Below are 24,852 nucleotides of genomic sequence, written 5' to 3'. Positions count from 1 at the left end.
AATATATAATATGAACGTATTTTTAAAATATTTTAGCTGAATTTTTTTGTTGTTTTTCTTTGTTACTACGATAATTTTCTGAATAATCTTCGGATTTACTGTAGATTTTTAACGAGTATTTAGACAAAAAGAAATAGCAACTAGAAATCAAATCCATTAAAAATTTGTGACAGGTTTCCTTTCAAATGGAATAGAAATTCAATCGGTTGTTACAGGTTTTTTCCGACCATTTGCAACAAATTTCCAGGTGTTTGAGTCTGTTTTTAGAAGAATTAGAGCAAGTTGCTAGATGTTTGTGGTAGGTTTCAAACAGTTGTTTCAAGTATCTAATCGACAGCGAATGATTCCTCTTATAAAACTTATAGAACACTCTTGTGTTGATTTATAGTTTTTATTGTGATAACCCAATTTTTAGGACAAGGTTGAACTTAGAATTTCTTGTGTGCCAAGCGGGTAGTCTATCAACTGAGGTAGAGGAAACCCACAAGTAGTTGTTACACGTTTTTACGATTCAAACTACCGCAAGGTCAACTACGACATGTAATGACCTCTAACTGCATAATATAGTCATTAATGGATGCTAATGAATCTCAATATGTACTTTACGGCAAAAACTGGAACGATCATAAGAGACAAACGTTAAGAAACAGATTTATGAATCACAAGATTTAGAAGATCTGCTTCAATCATATAGTTTATCATACGGCCCATGTGGTCATTTGTCAAAATAATTAAAAGTAATGTTACTAGGTGTCCCTATATTTCTCACAAGAAATTTTGAATGGTAGTTATGTTTGTGCTTGAAAAGTCAGAAATCATAGCTGTTGGATGTTTCGATAGCGATGTGGTTATGATGTGAAAAGGCATCGTATGGAGTGCGACACTGTTATATGTAGCTGTTTCAATTCAGTTACAAGGTTAGTATAAATAAATAAATAGACCTCAGAGTAATTCTGAGCAGCGAATTTACTGCTTGGTTAAATATTGATGTGGAGTTGGACTTAATTTCACGGTGCAAGTGGATCAGACGCTGACCTGATAGAGAACATTGATACATTGTTTCATAATACTAAGATGGAAATGAACTATTTTAAACGAAAAATATTAATGATTATGTTCTAGTCTAAAACCTATAGAATATTCCGGAACTTCTTGATAGGGTGCTCTTCCAATGTGTTTACAAGTCATGCAACGTCTAAAAACTTTACGTTTAGTGATGAATTATGAGGAATAAGACAACAATCTTCTAAAACATAGTCTGCAAGGACTGTATGATTTACCCGTAACTAATTTCTTTGTTCAATATCATCCTGTCAGAAAAATTTATTTTAATGAGACCTTACATCTGACAGCCTTGAGTTTGAGAATACTTATGCATGGGTTGAAACTAGCAATATGCTATCAAAAGGGATAGTTCATTTTTTAGACTAATAACTTGGATGAGAAAACATTTCATGAATATTCACTATTAAGGGTTTTACTCAACGTTGATATTTATCAAGAGATCTTTGCAGTTAAGCACAATAGACTATCTGTGTTGTGTTTACCATGAAAACAACAGTTACAAGCCTTCAGACTTATTGCTGACCTACTGAGAGGCAAAAAATAAGTCATTGTCAAGTTACGCTGTCGACGCTAAACAGTTTACTTTATCGAAGGAAACACTACACTAGCCAACAAATGACTTATCGACTGTATTAATGAATAAACGGAGCTTCTAGACAAGGCAATAATTTCATTTCTGATGTTACTTGGGTTGAAGAACAATTTAACTGTACAATTTTATTTTGTCGATATTTTGGAATGTTTGATGCTTTTCTTAGAGCATTCAAAGTGGAATATTAAAATCTGTTAGAGTATTCAGAGTAGAGTATTAAAATGTCTAAAACAAGGGTTATGTAATAAAAAAGACATATCGAAAAACGATCATCAGAGCCTAAAAGATAAATAAGACAAATGTAGCAAATATAAATATGGTAATAAAAACAGAACTATGAAAAAATGTTTGCGAACTTGTAGGGCTAGAAAGTGGTTTTCGATACCCGTGGTGGGCAGAGCACAGACAGCAGTTTGTGTGACATTGTGCTTAACTTCAAATAAACAAACATTTATCACGTAAACATTAGAAACTTGTTTTCACCAATATATATTATTATGTAAAAATTATTTGATTTTCGATGTATATATTTACTGCAAAAATATGATAACATATCAGTAAAGGGCAATTATTAAATATCAATAAAGGGCAATTATTAAGTATTAATAAAGGGCAATTATTAAGTATTAATAAAAGGAAATTATTGCGTACAAAAATGAATTTTATTTTGCCGAATGATTTATGTTTAATGGTGTAAGTATGCCTCGGCAGCCTAAAAGAGGGTTCGAAGGATTTAGTAAACTTAGTACTTTCTGACAAGTAGAATAAATCTAGGAATCCCAAGTATATTTTATGCGGGAGGCCCACTTTTGTAGTTACACTTCTGTTTATGTGTTCAAGATACCACAATAAATATCGTCAAACTCTAATGACAGTTCTCGACTATAAGAGGTCATTTACACTTTATTTTTATAAATTATTATTAAGTACATCTATCAGTTCTAAAACCGTACGTTTTCCAGACATCATGGTCTACTTGCTTTCTTAACGAGGACTGAAAGCGTATCAATATTTTTATATATCTTGTTTCATCAAATAACAGCTATTTGAAAAGGCGTCCACTCCTGTCCTGCAGTTTCCCCAAATTGACTTTTATTTTAGAGCTACGGAAGTAAGTTAGTTCACCAAAAAGTTAATATTTTGTGTGTTTCTCTTGTGGTTTAATAACTGCAAGAGTCTTTCAGGCATTATTGCAACATATTTAATAAAAGTGTCCTATGGGATTTTACTCCAAATGTCTCTAATATATTCCCACAAAGTTTCTTTGGAAGTAACATTTGATTTGTCAAGTTTCTGATCTGTCAAATCCCAAATCTGCTGAACTGGGTTGAGACCGGGTCTCTGCGAGTGCAATTGCATCATTTGAATGATTTCAGCAGTTTCTTTCTTAGATAAGTAATTATTGCAAAGGTTGTATAAGTGTTGGGGATCACTGTCTTCTTGGTAGTAGAATTCTTTATTAATAATACGCAAACTATAACGGTTTAGTATTTGTTGATACTTATGCTGGTCTATTATTCCATCTATTTTGCAAACATCTTTTGTCGCCTCAACAGAAAAACAACACCCCAATCCATCATACTGCCTTCCCATGTTTCATGGTAGGAGCTAAATATATATTGAGGTAAATATCTTTCACCTTTCTTGCACCGAATGTAACCCTATACTTTGAACCAAATAGTTCAAACTTTTATTTAATCCAGAATACCCTTCATCAAAATTTCAGTTTTGTACTTTTTAGTAGATTTCAGTCTCTTGACAATATTTTAAACTCTAAGTAAATGTTTTTAAATTTCTACGCAACCAAACATTCCATTCTCGTTAAGTCTTCTTGTGACTGTAGATCTGGACCTTTTTCTGGTATTTGGTATATGATCGTTTATCTCATGCTTGAGATCAGTGGCAGTTCTTCTTCTCTTGCAAAGGTTGGAAAAACGAAGATACTTAACATCAGAAGATCTTGAAAAGTCTTTTCTTCAGTTTTAATTGTTTAGTTATATTCCTATAATCTCTCAGTATTGTTTAGATTGAGATAAAATATCTATATATCCAAAAATGTTACACAAATACACAGGCTTTCATATGGTGTCCTAACTTTTTCACATGACTATAAGTGTTCTCACTATGGCTCATTCAATTATCAATAGAGATTGAAACATTAGCATAGTGTTGAAATTTACATTCTGTAATGAAATGGAAGAATTACAAAATATTCTTTTTTCCTAACACTTTTGAATAGTAATGTATGTGGAGTTGGGCAAGTATAATTCCATAAATGCAATTCATACGTTTAGTGTTATAAATGAAGTGAAACTCTAAAACTTTATAAATATATTTTTCGCATTTATTGTTTAATGCAGAGTGAGGAAGCAAAACTATTGTTTAGGTTTTCTGTTCGATATAGAATTGGATTATAAGTACGTATTATTTCACGTAAGGTGGGATAATCATAATTCTATAAATATGTTACACTTGTTTATCGTTTTATATATAAAATTGGAGCATCATAATTTGATAGATACTTTATTTTCACATATTGTTTCATAATGGATTAGGATCACTATACTTCTTCAAATACGTAATATGCTTTATACGAAGTCAAATTGCTTTACAAAATCAATATTTCTTCTCAGCTTACAAATAATAAAATAGAAAGAAACGACTGCTAGTCACAAAGAGATTTTCAGTTCCTAATGAAAATATTTTCTGCTTTAAAATTGAATTGATACAAAACTAAGTGTTCAAGAGAATTAGACAATACTTCTTTCGTGCACTTTTGAAAATAACTTACCATTCTGTTTTGTTCTTTCTACAACAAACAATGATAATAGTATTACGTAAATGTAGTTTCAGATTTCGTTAGGATTCTTTAAAATTCCCAAAAAATTGTTTATTTGAACCATCTGGACACAATGGACTGAATGACCAGAATACAGATATCTATGGTTCATACATAACTGCTTCTAATTTTCAACTGTGGACGAGAAAGAAAACGATTAGTTGGCAGAAACACCACCCGAACATTCCACTATTAAAAGAATGGTAGAACTGACTGACTTTGTTATAAAGCACACCAGTTGAAAATATATAAATAAAACATGAAAACATGATATGTTTTTATATTAGTCACTACTGTTGATAAATTTTGTTTAGAATTTATAAAGTCTCAAAAATTCACGTTATTTGAACTTGGTGTTATTACAGTTTAAAGGAGCTATATATATTCAACTTGCATTGCCTAATTATTTCACTTATAAAACAATGTATTAATCATTACGTAATTTCAAAGACATTTATGACAAAAATAGAGAAGTTGTATGTTGTAACTACTAGATATAGTGTTAAGATTATCCAAGTTATACATATGTTTGGTTTTGGTTTCAAGACCAAAAAAAAAACTTGTTATTTCACTATTTCTTTGTTTCATGTATTTCTGTTTAGTCTGCATTTTAAAAACTTAAGATTAGGTAAAATGTGATAGTTTATAAATTCAGTTTCACTATCTTTACCTGAGTGGCGACAAAGCACTTTAGTGAAGACTCTCGTAATTCGATAAAATAACTATAATTCTGTTACTTCAGCAGTTGTATATCAGACAATTTACCCATCTCTTCCGTCATCAAAAAACTTTTATCTTAAGTATAATGGAAAATACAGTATTCGCTAAACTATTTTGTCATCATGACGTAAAACCTTAGCGAAACTGTGATTGGTCAAAGCTTTCAAGCGATTACATGAACACTGATAAGGGGAATATGGGGTGATTTGACAGAACAGTTAACTATAAATAATGTTGTTGCTCATCTTTAGAAATAGAAGTTTCAGAACTATAGGATCTGTTTCATAAAAAGTTATCAATTCCTTTTCGAAGCATCTGTTCATACAAATCTTTCCGACAATTTGGGTTCTTGTTTCTGAGACGCTTCTAAAACCTGGTAAGTAAGCTTTTTTCATTTCAATTATTTACTAAAGCTGACCCAGATTTTGGATGTTTTTGCACATTGAACAACTAGTAGTACTGAAAAACTGACTGAAAATTCTAGTTTAATTTTATTTGAAGACTAAAACATGCTTGTTTAGTTTTACAAAAATATTGGAAGACCGGTTGGAATATTCTAGCTTAGTTTCATAGAAATACTAGCTGAAACACACTAGTTTAATTTTATAAAAACTACCAAAATTCTTGCTGAACACTGTAATCTAATTTTATAAAAATACGGAATTACTGGAACACACTAGCTTAGTTTTATAGAAATACCAAAAGACTGACTGAACAATTTGGTTTAGTGTTACAGAAATACCCGAAAACAGGAGCACTCTTAATTTAATTTTACAGAAATATTTACTAGAATACTCTAGCTAGGTGTTATAGATAGCGGAAGACTGTAGCATTTTAATTTAGTTTTACAGCATTTATCTCACTAAACACACTATCCTTAAAGTTTTTGGTCGCTACACAATAACTTGTGAGACCTATAACACTTAAATCCGGGATCTTTTACCTTCGATGTGGACACAATGCAGATATCTCATTTCGTTTATTTGCGTTTTAAACAATCTAGGGAAAACCATATTAATTTCTTGCTGTTTACAGGAGATTTCAAAAGAACAACAAAAAAAAAGAGTTATTTTAAACTGTTAATTTTGTTATTCATGGTTTCGAATGATCAGCAAAAAACTTTACGCTACAGTAGCAAGAATGAAATAGAACACTTTTAAGTAGCATGAAGTTTTCATAGCACTTTTAATAAAATAATGAACTTCCTTCACTTTATTCCAATAGAGAAATGAAACTTTCCCCAATACAGTTTGTGTTTTGCTTGACTTTCGTCATCCTATCTTGGAACTATGTTACTGGCTATCCTCCTGCCCAAGGTCGTGATTCTTGGACCAACAATGATGGAAGTTTTGAAGATTTTATGTTTTACCCAAGCAGCCTAAGATTGAACCAACCTATCAAGAGAACAGGTAAGTTTTAAAAATTATATTTATATTGTTTGAATAATTCATTTTTAACGTAATATCTTACAGTTGGGTGTGAAAGAGGGTAAATTTTAATAATAGTTTCTAAAGCAGTTTTAAATAATGAAAAATATATTTATACAATGATGACAGAATAAATGTTTAACGTGTTGTAGGAGCCGTAGGGGTTGATCTTCCGGACTACATCTTCCACTACAAAGAGGGTTTCCCCAATTTGGCTTTTCTTAAACAACGGATGCTAAAGAGTGGAAAATAAACGATGACTGATTGATAATATGACATTCATTTCGAAACTGTAATTCGAATCCAAGGTCACCTAGCTGTAATGTAATTTTGTTCTGAATTAAACGAGTTTAGCTCATAATGCTTATATCTGGAAAACTTCAGTTTTTTCTCAATAGTCTACTACTGCTAGCTTCTCCAACTAATTTGGTAAACTCACCGGCAAGGTATTGTTTTTATTATTATTAATAAATAAACAAGAACATTTATATACACACGTACATATATATGTACCAAGTATATATACACATACACACAAAAATATATAAAGAACAAAAGAGTGTTCGTGTGGTTATGTATACTTGGGAATAAACACTAATCTTCCATTTAAAATCAGCACATATGAGAGTAACGTGACATCAAATCTTAGGAAGTGTGGAACAGAACAATTAAAATGTTAGTTAAAGTAAAAATAAAGTTTAAAATTCAATAGATAAATACTGAAGGACAAGAACATGAATAACAAGTAAAAAGACAAAAAGGAGACATTGAAGTAATAGTTAGAAATATACTGAAGGCTGTAGAAGTGGATGAAAGTGATAACACTAATATTATTCAATAAATACAATTTACTGATTAGGAAACTGCTGTGGCTAAAGATGTTTTCATGCAATAATAACAGGAATGTTGCTAAAGAACGAGAAACTATTTAGAAGTCGCAACCGTAGGCTTAAAATTCAAACTACTGAAATCGACTAAATAAAGACTGCTAAACTGGACCACCTGCAATACCAGCGAGACAGATGAATTTAATCAGTTTCTGTATCAGCCAACAGACTTAGACTCTTAGTTGTTAACGTGAACTAAATCCACCCTCTTACGTCTAGAAGAAACAAGTGTCATGAGAACTGTTGTAGCTCCTCACTCACATCGCTTGAAGTAATTAGCTGTGCACAGACTTTTACATCTCATTCATAATGGTCGAAGAACAAGATTTACATAGATGGACAACAAGTTGAATTTCAAGGAAATAGTGTTACTCTATGTAAGGAGTCTTCAACCTTTAAGTATGGAGAAACAGATACGCCAGAAACTGTACGGAACAGCAAGATTTTCTTAAAGACAAACGAGTATAATTCATTTTCGTGATGGAACAAAACGCTACTCCAGAAACTAAAAATAAAAGTGATTTTTTTTTCTAAAAATGAAGTTTTCGTGATAAAAACTGTAAAGTTGTTCACAATTCGTCCAGTAGGCCTTCTAGTGAAGATGCTCATAAGTATTGTGAGAGATTAACATGGTTACTTAGATTAACATAGTTTTTTAAATCGGTTTAACATACTGGTTATTGACCTTGAGAAAAGTTAGCATAATACTTATAGGTATTGTGAGCGGTTAAGATATATACGCAGAAGAATAAACAAAAATAAACTACCTGATAATACTCTGTTCAGGAAACGAATAGATACAAAAAATAATTCCAGCAAGAAGATAATGACCATGTGATGTGTTGTGAAAACAATGTGATGAACTACAAAAGAATGATGTTGGAATACCACTTGAAAGAATAGCTGTTGATGTCTTCATTAACGGAGTATTCAATGAATACCTACTGTACTAAATCAAAAGCTGAAACTGGCTCCTAGTCTTGTAAATATGTTTGTACAGATAAATTATAAAGCTTTGCTTTGATCAAATACGCGTTGGCGAAACGAGGCTGTTAAAATGTTTTGCAGTGACAAATTGTATGCGAACACTAGTCAATAGAAAAAACTGATTCACCAGAATCTGGAAACGCTTTTCTTCAGGTAGTAACTCTTTCAAGTATTACTTCAACATTTTTCTAAGAACGTATCTGAGTAAGAGGTGAAACTTAATAAGAGGTGCTATTTATCTTACCAAGCAAGGGAGCAACAACACATCTAGTTATTGAGTAAACTAGTTATTCAACAACTCTCGTTTTCATCATGGTGATATAACCTGTAAATTAAGAAAAATATACTTACAAAGTGTAGTTCACACGAAAGCACCATATGGTGCAATGAAAATAAAGAACAGTGAAGAATATCATACAATTCCAAATCAGAGATTGTTTACCATAACCAAACTTGGGAATACGATAAAGTTTAGAATGGATTAGTCAGTTAAGTATTAGGTCAGTTCAGCTGATAATAGTATATATAAAAGGTATAAAACAGTTTACTTTCCCTGTGACAACAGCGGCAGATATTTCAACATTTCACCATAAACAGCTCTTCTTTTGCTTAAATTAGATTTAATATTTTTTTATTAGAACTTATCAATGTTAATCAGTAAAATTCAGAAATTCATATTGGGTATAATTTTTGACGTAGTTTTTTTTTTCCATAGGGTAAAGAGTGCCCTAAACTGTGAATATGAGAGTTCAAGATTTGAGTTTGCAGTGAGATTGCGATTATACATTTACTAAATTAAAATGCATGAAATAAAATGAGATAAAAGTTGTATTTTGTATTACACACAACACCAGGAATGACGACTGAACATGTGTTGTCATCATGATACCTAAACTCATAACTAGTCTTTCACTCTTAGAGAAAATTGAAGAATTTTGTTGTAGTAAAAAATACTTCTATGCAAGTATGAAACAAATATTCTAAGCACAATCCTCTGTTACGTATCACTGTTTATTTCAAACAAGTCTCTGGTTTATTGTGTTACGTATAATATATATTAAGATTTCAAGCAGCAGTAAATTTTAATTTTAATTTAGAAGTTAATTAAATGTCAATATATATTAAATTTATGACATTTGCCAACAAGGTTGATACACACAATTTTCTTTTTAACACAAATATATTTTGTTATACAATAAAAAAAATCCAATTTATGATAATGGTTATTATTAGTAGTTATCACAAATGATGGTTTATATACAAGCGTTTTACAAAATTATAAATAATACTGAGTCTTATATCTGGTCTGGAACTATATCTTTTATTAACGTTCATAAAGAGCAAATTAATTCTTTCTTGATACACATGCACACTTCTTTCGAGAGCTGGCTAAGCTTGAAGTACCTGTTAGTTTCACCGGCGACAACATCAGATGTCTTCGTGGAAATACTAATGTCCTAAGTTAATTCACTGGAGTTAAATGCTTTATAATGTTCGAAATCTACAAACGTTCCTAGTCCAATTCTGTAGTTTTCCGATTAATAGGCGTTAATCACAATCATGGCTTCCGAAGCCTATAGTATACTGACTGTAGCAGACTCATGATACTCTGTTACTGTCTCTCGCTTAGCTGTATTTATACGAATCAAGCGAGTTTCTTGAAGTTTCAACAATGTTCTTGCCTTTTAGTAAAACAAATATTGTTGATTCTTACTCTCAAGAATATGCTACAAATTTCGAGAAAAGGCAGGACTGGCGCAACACACAGTCAAGAATACAGCCACATGCAAAAGAGAAAACTACACTGAAACAAGCGTACGTATTAAACTAAATGTATAATTGTAAATCTGTTACACCTCTCTCCTTAGAGAATTAAAAATTGACGTTAAACAATTTTAAACTAAGATATTACATATATATATAAATACATGGACAACAATACATTAAATACAATATATTGTGAAAGAATTATACAATTTACAAAATTATGACAATATATAACACAATTAATACAAATAACCTTATGATAATAAAATTACATAGCATGTAAAAGTGCCTAAACAAATGTTATCTTTTTGGCTTAACACAAACAATAATCACACGACTGAGGTGTTCTTCGAATGCTGTGACAGGTTTCAGAGCACTAACAGTAATTTTCTTATTACATTTTCCAGCCAACTGACGCGCATAACAAGTTTTATAAAAGTGAGGTCTCCCGCTAGAGTTTTTTTCTAGGAAATACTATGTAAAAACTTCACTGGCAAACACAACAGTAACATTATTTATAAAATAGGGCCCAGCATGGCCAAGCGTGTTAAGGCGTTCGAATCGTAATCCGAGGGTCACGGGTTTGAATCCCGGTCGCACCAAACATGCTCGCCCTTTCAGTTCTGGGGGCGTTATAATGTTACGGTCAATCCCACTATTTGTTGATAAAAGAGTAGCCCAAGAGTTGGCGGTGGGTGGTGATGACTAGCTGCCTTCCCGCTAGTCTTACACTGCTAAATTAGGGACGACTAAAGCAGATAACTCTCGAGTAGCTTTGCGCGAAATTCAAACAGACAAATTTATAAAATACAATGCAACAATTGCCACGACTTCTATATTGAAGAAATAAGCAGAAAAATGAAACTAGGTTCAAGGAACAAAAAAATAAAACCTTCACACGTTTTTGAACACTGCAAATCAAATAAACACAACATAACCATAGAAAAACTCCTAAATACTAAGTAGGGAAATAAATATAAACGAACGCAAAATCAAAGAAGCCTACTTATACAGCAACTAAAACCAAAATTTAACCAATATAAAGAAACACCTTTATGCCTATACTAATTAATAACCTAACATCCAACTGCAACGCCTCCTACAATCCCGTATCTCCTTTTTACTCTCGTCCCTGAGACGTGTCCGGCAACGGTCAGTTGCAAACTCTCTTTGTTAACCTGAAGATGACCTTGGAAGGTCGAAACGTTGTTTCTCTGCTTTTCAATAAAAGTGTTAATAACCATACCAGCCGTTCTGATATACACCTTGTATATTTGCATACTGATATTGTACATACTTTGGATATTTGTATTAATGAAATTGTATACACCTTGGCTTATACATACCTTTGATATTTGTATTAATGATATTGTATACACTTTAGATATTTGTATGATAATATTGCATACATTTTAGATATTTGAGTAATGATATTGTATTAATATTGGATATTTGTATTAATGAGCAATTAAAGAAAAACCTTTAAAACACAGAAGGAAATAAACATGTAAACACACCATGTTAACATAATTAACGAATTAAAACTTGATTAGCAGAAACCAACTTTTTTAGAAAATAAAAGTTTTAAGACGGCTTGACTGGGTAATGACTGAAGATTGCATAATGTTGTCGAAACGTCGTAAATTATAATAGTTTTTCATTATCCAGTCAAGCCGTCCACTTTTACTTACTTAATGAATATATAGAACAAATATACACAACGTGTTTCCCAGTAACTACAATAAATCCACAAAATTGTGAACAATAATGACAATGCAAGTAAAATAACACAGGCGATAACAAAAACAGAAGTAATTATATCTGTATATCAAACCAAAAATAAAGCCTCACGCGACGATAGAATACTAGCCATTTTCCTAAATAAAGGTACTCAGAAGTTGTTTGACCATTTAACACCATTATATAATTTGGTGTTCAATTCCGCATACATTCCAACTTCTTTAAAGCACGCGAATATTCTTATGTTTGTAAAATAAAGAAAACAAGCTAAGGAACCATGAAGCTACCAACCAATCAATTTGACTAGTTGTGCATGCAAAATTTTAGAAAAAAAATTAAAGATTGAATCAAAACTTCACAAAGTTGAAAATGGTTTCAGAATATTTCTGCTAACAAAAAGTAATTTTGTTAGGTCAAGTGAAACCATAATGGACAGCTTTAATTATAAGAAATGCAATATCGCCTGCTTTCTCGATATAAGATACAAATTGAAACAACTAAAATTAACAACGGGTGCTATTTGCTTGTTGTCTCACATTTTAGAAAATAGGAAACGCATAGTAAACCTAAAAGGCACATACTGGAGTATTATACTTCCAAGGCACGTGTTTCACAGGGAAGTGTAATTAATATTGTCCTCTTCATCGTGTAAGTATGGTTTGTTTAGTTTCTTATTAATTTTGCGCTAAGCTACACGAGTGCTAGCTGCGCTAGCCAGCCCTAACTTGGGAGTGAAAGACTAGAGGGAAGAAAACTAGTCATCCACCAACTCTTGGGCTACTCTTTTACCTCCGAATAGTGGGATTGATCGAACCTTATAACGCCCCTCCAGTTGAATAGGGATTCGAAACCGCCACCCATACCTAAAAACTATACCATGCCAGGTCTAAGCATGTATGCCATTAAATAATCCAAATATTCGTTTAACATAACATTACTGCCAATATTATTGTAGTACTTCACATTTTTCCTCTTAAAAAATACAAATTCACTATTAAGCCTTCCATTTGAAAGGAGTTAAGTTTGACTAGTTATAACTCAATCCTTGTGTATGGATCTCTATATTTAACCACCTGATGACTTACGTAGTAACTGTAGTTAGGGGTAGAATGAATGAAAAGAATTTGCTTTGTTTATTCCTCAGCCTCGCTCAAGCCACAACCTTTATACACCATATAAGAAAAACCATGTCTCTCTCTGTGTTGGAATATAGGTACAGGACGTATCTAGTCCTCGAAGGTCACTTGACCAAAAGAACGACCAGAGATCAGAAATAAATTTGAAGTATATGGTATAGAAAAATAGCTTAGTAACTAGAGGTATTTCGATATCATAACAGAGAAAACTAGTTTTTTAGTTATTTAAATTTTGTAATAGTGGAGAATTGTTTCATGATAGGCCAAATTTTCTTATGATTTTTACGTAAATTTTTGTTATAACTAAAAATGCGAACACAAGTCGAAATTCACGCCGAAAAATGTTTTAGCGAAAAAACGCAAACCAAACTTTCGTAAATCGAAGGATATCTATAATTAGAAACATATATATATTAGTAAATTTTTAAAATCATTGTATCAAGAAATGTAAAAACTAGCTGTCATCGTAATTTGTTAATTTCTTGTGTGTACATGTGTACAAATTCTATTTGTTTATCATCTGAAATCTCTAATTACCTTCTTTCTCGCAATGTGTTAGCTGTGCATCTTTGAAAATTAACGAATAAGGTTGTGGCAGTGATTATTAAGAACAATTGCCGTAGATTACATTCACTAACAAATTTTTTTCTCTGCTACTATAGAAAATGCAACAGTTTCTGATTAATTTAACTATACTTATTCTAAAAATCATGTTGAAAATTACTAAGCATCTCTAGTTTTCGAGTTATGGTAGATTTATTAAAATATTTTAATAAAAATAACAATATTATCTTTAATAATTTAATTTATTCACTGATAATTACATTTAATAATATTTCAAAACAACAAATAATAAACCAGCAATGAGTAAAATAAAATTACACACCGAAAATTCATTCAGGCTACTTTTAAAATTTTCATCATGGTATTATTTTTTATTTTGTATAACAAAATATCTACGTGACATTGTTCCAACTTTTATGTATTTTTCCAGTTTTACGTTGTAAGAACCAAGAGTAATTTCCCATCATTACAGGATTTTTTTATTCTTAGTATCACCGTTTTACTGTAGAAATATCTTGCTGGAAGTGCTCACCATGCCTATTGTTTATTGTACCTAGATCATTTGGAAACAAGTCTGAATGGGAGTGTGAGAAGTGCGTGTTTATTGACATCCTTGACTCTATTTTCCTTTTCTTTTCGAGCGTTTCATCAGTCATTACAACAAAATTTTAATCTTTGTGATTTCCTAAGAAAATGTTGACACTAAGTTTGAATGATTTTCAGGCAGCAAATTCTTTCTAAGTGAGTAGTGTTTCAAAATAATCACCCATCAGCACTTCCCAAATCTGTGGTCCAACAAAGATAACTCCTTTCATTTCACTTCACTGATTATTGGAAATTTGTTAGACAAATATTTGAAACCATTACCATCTTTGTTCATTCGTTTTACAAAATTCTTCACGAGTCCCAATTTAATGTAAAGAAAGGCAGAAACACACTTCGAGGAGCACTAAAGGTTGATACTCGATATTTCGTTTCCTTGCAATGTAAATTTCTCTTACTGAGAATTTTTTCTTTACAAAATGATTTTTATCATCTCGGCTGTCCAAGAGACACAAAAATTAGCAATGTTTGGTATACCCACTCTGCAAGCCTAGCGAAAGTGCAATGACCTTTAAATCACCATATATGTTCAACCATATTTCATGGTCTCAAGGGTGATCTACATGATTTTATAAGTTTTATGCTTTTAGCATGAACAACAGGAATTGATGGCTCAGTGCAAAAGTGCAGTTTTAGATTAATTTTAGATGAGTTTATAAAAAAACTCTCCGTTGGAATGATACTCAGTGCCTAATTCCTCTGTTGGTGAATTAACATTTCTATAGAAACGTAAAGTATCTTTTATGCTGTAGTGAGAAGTACTTTGATGGTGACTTCGGTAAATTGAAACTTTTTTTTCTGACAGATAATAAATTTCATTGTTGTAAACGAGAGTCAAGACGTTCCAATGTTTCTTTGATACATCGCGGGTATGATGTAAGGAAGATCGTACTTTATTTTGATTGTGCATGGAGTGAAGCAAAGGGTTCAACTGAGTGAGAGAGAGACATTTGACGTTGTCCTGTTTATATTAATTCGATGGACTTTTCGAATGTTTTAGCAAACTGAGCGCGTGAGAAATTCGTGATCCACGGGCGGAGAAGGTAAGTGTGGACGGGAAGAAAGAGTGGCTCAATTAACTACAATTATATCGAGAACAAATAAATAGCATATGTGAACAATATGTTGGGCATTTTGCGCCAATATAATACAATAAATGTTCGAAGTTATCAAAAATGTATGTCTTTTACCCATTAAACTATCCAATAAACTTAATTTCACAGCACAAATCTGTTGTACTATATTGGTTACATGGTATGTAACACAGTGCAAATAAGATACTAATATATTACATTAACTCAAGACGTAGAAGTGAGGGGAAAATTCTGACTACAGTTTTATGACCGGGCTCCGGCATGGCCAGGTGGGTTAAGGCGTTCGACTCGTAATCTGAGAGTCGCGGGCTCGAATCCCCGTCACACCAAACATGCTCGCCCTTTTAGCCGTGGGAGCGTTGTAATGTTAGGGTCAGTCCCACTATTCGTTGGTAAAAAAGTAGCCCAAGAGATGGTGGTGGGTGGTGATGACTAGCTGCCTTCCCTCTAGTCTTACACTGCTAAATTAGAGAAGGATAGCGCAGATAGCCGTCGTGTAGCTTTGCGTGAAATTCAAAAACAAACAAACAATTTATGATCGTGTACCATCGAATTACCCTAGAGGACTTGACTTTTCTCCAGTAGCAAATTTTTGGTTTTCTAGTGTTATGCAACGAGTGAACTCGTGCTTCGTGTACAAAGTGTATTTTAATTTTGGGTCTAATTGTTGCAACTTGTATTGAGATATTATAGTATTGGGTTATTTAGACGCTACAAACAATTAAAGAATTAGCATAATGTTATTTTTGTGCATTTGTTTATGTTAATGTTGTTGAAGTAACTGCTATAAATGTCGTAGTTCTGCACTCATATAGAATAACGTACGTTAAACGTCGTTTACTTTTGCACTTGTATTAAGTTAAAAGTACCACTGTACAAGTAGCCAATATGAATACTTGGATTCCATGCGAGTTCAAATTTAAAATAAAAAGTTTTCATTGCTCAAGTAACAATTTACTTATCCAAACGCGCCCGGCATGGTCAGGCGGGTTAAGGCATTCGACTTGTAATCTGAGAGTCACTGGTTCGAGTACCCATCGCCTAAAATATGCTCGCTCTTTCAGCCGTGGGGAAGTTATAATGTGACGGTCAATCCCAATCTTAGTTGGTAAAAGAGTAGCCCAAGAAAACAAACAAACATTACCCGTTGAAATCATCTCCAAACGTCTATGTTCTTAGGGTTTCTGGTCATCAAATTGAAAATTTTATGAAGTTCCTTACTTATCACTTTATAACACGGTAATATATAAATACATGTTTTTGTTTTTTGTTATATAGAGAATTGTTATAAAGGACAAAAGTCTTTTGTATCTCATTTTTGAAACACTTTAAAAATACGTATAAGGAGAAAATAGAATATTTTCAAATAATGAAATAAATTATGCAAAGCTCGCAATTTGTAATAGCTATTGAATGTTTATTTAATTTTGATGCATAATGAAAAAAGAGGCAAAAATAACCTATTTTTGCTACTTTTTATAAAGTGGTTTAAAGTATAAAAACTCAGTTTTTCAGTGTGTGCGTGCGTGTGTGTGTATTTATTTGTTACCAACACTGAATTAAAAAACCAGACAGGTGCTTTTAATCCCTCACCAAGAGAAATAATACAAATATTAACTTAACAGTTTGATGGCAAACAAGTGTTGTTTCTTGGGTTATAATTGCATTTCACCTTACAAAGATACTTTTTAGCACAGTTACCACCGTTCCTTCCATATTTGACTGTTTCTTGGTCGACTATGCTGTCGGATGCTCCACGTGATAATTTGGCACAGTTACTGATAGTTTCAGCTGCTTCCATTACCAAAGGTTTATTACCACAGTTTTGTACAGTGTCATAGTTGGCTCGACAGTAAAAATATCTTAAAAAAGAAAATAAGTAGTGTTCAATATAACGATTCTTTAAGTGAATGTAAACAAACAGATTTAACTGCTAACCTAATTCTGTTGCATAACAAGTACATTCACAGTTCTGGATATTCATTCGGTAATTACACAAGTTCTTTTACCTTTAAAATACATACAGTTTTGTTCATTAGCCTGACATTTCCATAAAGCAACTTTCCCTATTACTTTTCAAACACACAATTTTATTTATTAATCTGACAGTTTGACAACATCACTTTTCCTGCCATAATACAAACACAGACAGTTTTATGTACAATAGCCTAGTAGTTTCGCAACATCACTTCTACTACCTTTCAAACATAAATTTTTATGTATTAACTAATAATTTGATAGCACCAATTCAACTGTTACATTAAAGCGTACGCAAGTTTTTATGTAGCTACTTAATATCAGTTTCTCCTGATATAAAACTCACGTTTACAACTAAATAGCTTTGAAATTGACAGAAGCCCCATAAAATGTTTTTCTTTATACGAAAATACTGCACATTTCTTCACTAATATTATGTCTACAAGTTATAAAACAAATACACTAAAATTCTTTGCTCAAGAAATTACAATTATTAATAACTATTTAAAGTTGCTTGCGTACAACGCTTAAAAGTTAAAAGTTTTTATTCGAGAAAATGCGATAGTGTTTTCAACACAAAGATTTAGCAATGTGTGGGCTTCAAGTTATTAATTAAACAAAATAAACCTGTATAACCAAAATGCCATAGCCACACGGTAACAAAAGTGCTAATTCTTGGAAAACAATTTAACATGTTTTAATCAAAAGACTTACAAAAAGAGAATGTGATATTTTAGAGCTCAATTCTGCGACCTTTAATTTCCTAAACTGTGATATTTTATCGTTATCAGAAGAAACACTACTCTAAGCTTTCTGTCGACTCGTATTTTTAACTTGCTTCGTATTTTACGGTAAATTCATGCATTAACTGCTTTCGAGCGGTTTTAAAAGTTATATTAATGACCAACTTCTTCCCCATTACGATTTAAAATTGATTTTCCTAGAATTAACGAATTATTGGAAATATATTAATATACTACAACTACACTGGATACAAATTTATGATATCATACAGTCATAATATTTAACCTCAGGTTTTTCCAAATCATCATGGTTAGGACACTCGACTCGTAATCTGAGAGTCGCGGTTTTGAATTCATATTCTAATAAACATGCTCGCCCTTTCAACTGTGGGGGCGTTGTAAGTATGGTTAATCCTCCTATTCGTTGGTGAAAGAGTAGCCCAAGGGGTGGCGATGGGTTATACTAATTAGCTGCTTTCCATTTAGTCTTTCATTACTAAATTAGGGATGGACAACGCTGATAGCCCTCGTGTAGCTTTGTGCAAACACCAAACCTACCGAATGAGATTGCAGGCAGTATTAATGGAATTTGTAAACCCAAAGATATTTTTCTTGTTGTTCTTTTTCGCACTTTTATTCATTAACAGGGTGATCAAAAATCGAAATTAATAGTTATTTTGGTTACCGTATCGTTATCTATGGTTCGACTGTACGATGGACTCAGGGTCTGGTTTCATACAAATGGTGAGGTCTAGAAGTAACTTTCAGAAAAGATGCAAATACACTCCATGAAATACACTTCTGGCCAAAATCTTAAAGCCAATGCTAAAAAAGTTTTTTATTTTTATTTTCCCTTTTCTTATTTTGATCTTTTGAAGCTTTACTCAAATAAATGGTTGAGTCTAATAAAGCAAAATGCATAGTTTTTCTTTATGTTCATTGGCCTTAAGATTTTGGCCAGCAGTGTATACTGTTTTCGTGGCAATAAGGTATCTAACGACTTTGTCAGTGAAAATAAAAATAGAAAGGAGCAGTAGGATATATTTTCAGGATCTTTATCGTTACCTGAAGAAAATCGTCCGATGAACATCGCATGGGATGGTAGTTTGTCTAAGCCTAATTGAAAGAGGTCAGGGTACCACCAACCCGGCAGCTGGTTGCGGTTCAAGCTTTGCACGAGCTACAAAATCCCAGTAAGTGGGTTCAAACACACAACCTACTGTGAGTTCAAGTGGTAACGGTCTTCCGTTCTACTGAGAACCATAAAAATAAAGTCAAAAACAAACTTACAAAAACTTTAGCCTGTAAACAGTAACTTTTTTTTTCTTTCCGCAGTATTAGTCACAGCTTAGGCGTCATTATTCTACGCGACATTAAATTCCGTATAACAATTTCATATAATCCCTTTAAATATCTTAAATGTACAAATGTCGAAAGATTATAGAATGATGAAAAAAAGCATTCTAGGTAAAGCGATTTTTGTTCTACTAAAAGTGACCGTTCATCATTGACTGTTGCATCATTCCTTTCGATTTTTTTTCAAGGATACTGTTCTACACTACAACCCACCGACAGCAATATGGACTGCACTATCTGCCATCGGTCTTCTTCGTTAATTCATTTATTACTGTGTTTATTTAAGTCTCTAATTCGAGCATATAAAAATTTGTTTTTTAGAGTATTTGACTGTGAGATAAAGATATTTCTGGTCATATCGGCAGCATCATTCTTCACTGACACTGGAACTTTTCCTGGCACTGACATACACACATGTAGGTGTAGAAACCTATATGTATGTATGTCGCTACCTTTCAAACATAACTACATATGTAGGTGTGGAAACTGTGCATTCAGGTTTTAATGTTTGGAAACTGAGAAAAATCTTTACGTCTTCAGTAGATTTATCCTAAAGATACGACTTGTTATTTTTTTCATGCTACTAATTGCCTGTTAACTTGCTATGAAAGGATAACGAAAACATCTTTGGTGGTAACTTTGAACGTTGAACTTCCTTTGACGTTAAACTTAATGTTAGTTATAGAATGTGAAGATACTGTGTCGGCTGTATATATTATGTAAGCTTAAAATATATTATAAACATTACAGATACTATGTAAGCTTAGAATATATTATAAACATTACAGATACTATGTAAGCTGTAAGTGTTGTGTAAATTGTAGCTGCAGTGTAGGCTGCAAATTGCACAAGTGTTAGGAAGGTTAAAGGTGCTGTAAAGATTGATGATAATGTTAACAAGATATATTGCCAACTATTGAGACATTGCAGGTTATACATACATCATTAACATGTTTCGTGGTTTCTCTAATTTGGTTCTATAAACTGCGGAACAAAGTTTTGTCTCAGGTTAAAATAATCCACGTTCCTTGGTCGATTGTTCATTGCTGGCATCACCAATGCTCCCTTTCTCCCATTTCTATCATAGTAGGGCTTCGAGAATGATATTCTGTGATACTGTCTTGCGACAGTAGTAGCGTAGTTCCATTATTTACATAACTTACAAATTATTCAAGTATAAGTGTTTCAGTTTTAGTTGCTTTTGTCTGAAAATTACCAAGAGTAATGATTCTAGAATAATTATATAATTCCAAGTTATGAAGTCTTCGATAGCTCAGAAGTAACTATGAAAGCTTATAACGATAAAAGTTAGATTTTCACAGTCGCATATAAGAAAAGCACAGATAACCCAGTGTGTACCATCATGCTCAACAAACAAACAAAAGCAAATCTCATTAAATAGATCAAATGTTTGAGGTTTAACATATTTCATCGAACAGTTAGTTCATTCTGTGTCTCAAGATCTTGTAGCCTTTTTCAACTTCAAACGTACTAACTAAAAGATTTATCATATTTTAGCTGCTTTTATTTCAATGGTACCTTAAATCATAACCTCTTTAATGGTAATCTTGCTAGTAATTAAAAGCCTACTGTACCTAACTATTAATTTAATTTTTAGATCGCTGATTTTATCATTCTAATTTCATTTTAAATTTCTGTTGCTGTCTTTACATCAAGGAGGATTTTTTGTTTTGTTTTTTGACACTTTGATATGGCAACATTCATGTTAATGACCTTTTCCAACACCAAGTCAATATTTTTCTCCCATTCATCTATGATATACTTTTATTTTTTTGTAGCGTGTTCTAGGAGCTTTCTAGATCTCCGATGATGCTGAGATTCATGTTGTTTCAAGATACTTCGAGCCATAACTGAAATATCTACAAATTATTCTCGAAGTGTGTTCGTACAGCATTTCGAACTGCTAATCCACTCCTATCAGTATACTACTATAGACAGTTGGCACGTTAAGAAATAATTTACAATTTAGTTCTCGAACAATACGAATAATTAAGTCTTAACATAATCGATTAAGAATTCTTAAATTTAACTTAACAAAATGCTAAAGCTTAATTTTTCTAAATAATGATTATACACATTAAAGAAATGACGGTTCTATCAGGACTTATTTTTCATCTTACACTGGATAAGTAACTATACTTCGTACGATAAGTAAGACGATCGCTTACAGTCGAGTTAATTGAGTACTTAATTAACGACTATCAAGGCATCTCTTATTTTCACAATCACGATTTATGTTTTAATTATGACTGACGAGCTTAATTATAACAGTATTCGTTAATATAGCTTCTCAGGGTTCACGCTTTTCAACCAAACAGGCCTGGCATGGCCTAGCGCGTAAGGCGTGCGACTCGTAATCTGAGGGTCGCGGGTTCGCGCCCGCATCGCGCCAAACATGCTCGCCCTCCCAGCCGTGGGGGCGTTATAATGTGACGGTCAATCCCACTATTCGTTGGTAAAAGAGTAGCCCAAGAGTTGGCGGTGGGTGGTGATGACTAGCTGCCTTCCCTCTAGTCTTACACTGCTAAATTAGGGACGGCTAGCACAGATAGCCCTCGAGTAGCTTTGTGCGAAATTCCAAAACAAACAAACAAAACAATCAACCAAACATTAAACAATAAAATTTACTAACTAAACTTAATCACAAAGCTTAAGTATCAAATAATAAGTTACTGTTAATTAAACAATACGTACTGTTACGTGGTAAGTTAAAGGAACTAGCTTATAATACAGAATATAAAGATTTTATTACTTATCACAGTGAACACATCCTTTCGACTTCATTTCTGAAATACTGTGAAACATATTCCAACCAGCACAACGAACATCTTCATCTAGGATGGATAGAACACCCATATGTTTTTGAATACAACTGCCAAATATTAACACCCAGTCTCTGTCACAATAACTTACGTTGGTCATTAGTCCTATAAGTAGGACCATTACTTTTGGGTACAGACAGACTGCGGTAAGATTTCTCATTTAGCGAGTCTCTTTTCTGAAAATTAAATAAAAAAGACAGTTTTAATAAAATTAATAACATATCACATAGAAGTGTTTTAGAACAATTGTCCACCACGGTCATCTTCGGGTACTGCTTTGTGATAAAATATGCTGTAAAACAATCAATTTCATTATATCTATTGTGTATGTTCTTTGCGATGTAAAACAGAATAATTAAGTTATTCGATTTTTCAACCTTTGTCATGTGTTAGTTTAACAGACATGAAAGTTAAAACTGTGATGATGATAGTAACCAAGTAGACCGCACGCTGTATTTCTTCCATATTGAGAAACAACTACCTAACCTACTTGCACCATTGCAACATTTTTTTAAAACTTAATGTTTATGTATCCTTTTGCAAGAGTGGTCACATTTATTACACGATACGAAAAGTGGTGAAATAAGTGAAAAAACATGCAAATTTAGGAACGCCAAACAGATAGAGTTTATTTGACCACTCACTAGATAAATGTAATGTGGTTGTCCATTCAAATTATTTTAAGATCTTAATAAAGGTCAATGATTAACATAAAATCTGTTATGTCATCTTTTATTATCTATGTAAAGGTTTACTGAAAGTCTTTTTCCGAGTTGTACAGTAATATAGTTCAAAGAAGACTGTATTTGGCAAATATTCTTTGAACTGTATATTTGTCATTAAGTAAAGAGAATCGAGAGGCTTTCCCCTCTTACTGTTCAAGACTAGTTTCGTCGTACGTTATTTTAATATTACGATTTCAACTAAAACCTGATTACCATATATTACTTTATAAAGAAAAACCTCTTGGAAATGTAGTACAGAGTTGTATTAACTTAATCAATTTGGTTACATATTAGTGCAAGCTACATTTTTAATATTTTATTTTAGATAGTTGCTTGAAGGAACTAAAGGAGATGACGATGCAATTACTTAGAAATGTTTTGAAGCATGTAGAAATAAAGGCACATTATAAGTACGAACATTCAATGATTAGTTCAACTCACTGTTGGTAGTGAGCGTTATAACGTATATTCACCCGCTCGATTAGCGAGGAAATTCTGTAAGCAGATTTATTTATAAGTTAGGCATATCTTTAATTTCAGAACTTCTGTCAAAATGTTGTTGTGAACTGATGCGTAGAATTTAGATCACTGAAAAAATAAATCAATTAGTTATTATTTCGTAGACTGAACTTGGCATTAATTTTTATTAAGTTATCTTAAATAACCCACCCAATGTTAGAACACGTTACAACAACTGGTTTGCAAGTAACAGCATAGCTTAAAAGTAATAGTTTCTCTTTGAGATTATTTACTATAACAGACTAATGGTTTAAGATTAAGCCAGAAAGCAACGTCTTCTAATGTTAACTGGTTGCTTTTTCTGTTGTATTCCAACAAGTTTAAGACGTTAAACAGTATAAAACATACAGAATTGGTAGAGACAGATTTTTCTTTTTTAATTTGGCAGTTGCACAATGTATGAAATGCAGGTTTAGCAGCTTAATAACAACTTCTACTAGTATTTATATCTTTCTTGTAATGAGGCTTCAAACTAATTTCTATTGAAAGAAACAACAAGAAACAGTTATTAAAACAGAATATGAAAGTGTTTTAAGCTTTTAAATATTAATCAAACAAATGAATAAGTAATAAAAGGATCAATTAATGCAAAAAATGTTTTCTTACCTCAAAGTTAAACGTTTGATTCTTCAAACACTAGCGGTTCTTTCTTCACAAGCAAACCTCGTCAATTTATACCAAATTTTCTTTATATGTTATCGCTCTCTGGTAGTCACTTTTATAATAATTCAGACAATCTCATTTTCTGTTATTGTATTTCCTATAATTATTTATTTGCCTTCAAATATATAAATATAAAATGAAATATATGAAACTGATTCTGACAAGCTAACTGCTTAGAACAGGTTTCCATAACAATGACTCTTGTTTATCTTATTGTGCAAGAGTCCACATCCTGTCAGGCTTGTGTACTTTAGCATACCTACCCTTATTAGTCATTATCGTGCATACGTTGCTGTAAATTTACTTGAAATGATATACCTTACTTGATAACTTGTTTGATTAATACAAGGTAGTTGAGCTTACTTTTGAAACAACTATTTATTTACTACAAGCTGCAGCCCCAAGTATATCAGTTTCCGTAACCATCGTAATTAAATACGTTACAGATTACTAAACAAAAAAAGAAAAGAAGAGAAGGCCGTTACACATCAACGTTGTTGAACCCTATTCTCGTATTTGGTAATAGCGTCTATAAGGTTTACTCACAAAACATTCTGCGTTGTTTAGAAATAAAATAATATTTTCAAAATTTTGTACGCTATTTT

The 24,852-nt window shown here is 32.3% G+C and overlaps 2 long non-coding RNA genes across 2 annotated transcripts; one reads left to right on the top strand and one right to left on the bottom strand.

The window, feature by feature from the left end:
* The first annotated feature begins 5,434 nt into the window (after positions 1 to 5,434).
* LOC143224126 (uncharacterized) lies at positions 5,435 to 7,010 on the top strand. The gene is made up of 3 exons (XR_013013225.1): positions 5,435 to 5,592; positions 6,441 to 6,625; positions 6,796 to 7,010. It is a non-coding gene; the product is annotated as an uncharacterized LOC143224126 (long non-coding RNA).
* Positions 7,011 to 16,980: 9,970 nt separating this feature from the next.
* On the bottom strand, positions 16,981 to 24,602 carry LOC143222154 (uncharacterized). The gene is made up of 3 exons (XR_013012041.1): positions 24,191 to 24,602; positions 22,271 to 22,516; positions 16,981 to 17,283 (listed from the first exon to the last, which is right to left on the bottom strand). It is a non-coding gene; the product is annotated as an uncharacterized LOC143222154 (long non-coding RNA).
* Positions 24,603 to 24,852: the final 250 nt, after the last annotated feature.

Source organism: Tachypleus tridentatus, chromosome 8, assembly GCF_004210375.1.
Source record: "Tachypleus tridentatus isolate NWPU-2018 chromosome 8, ASM421037v1, whole genome shotgun sequence".
NCBI classification, from domain to species: domain Eukaryota; kingdom Metazoa; phylum Arthropoda; class Merostomata; order Xiphosura; family Limulidae; genus Tachypleus; species Tachypleus tridentatus.
Note: the sequence above shows the minus strand (reverse complement) of the source record. Positions and strands in the feature narration are given on the sequence as shown.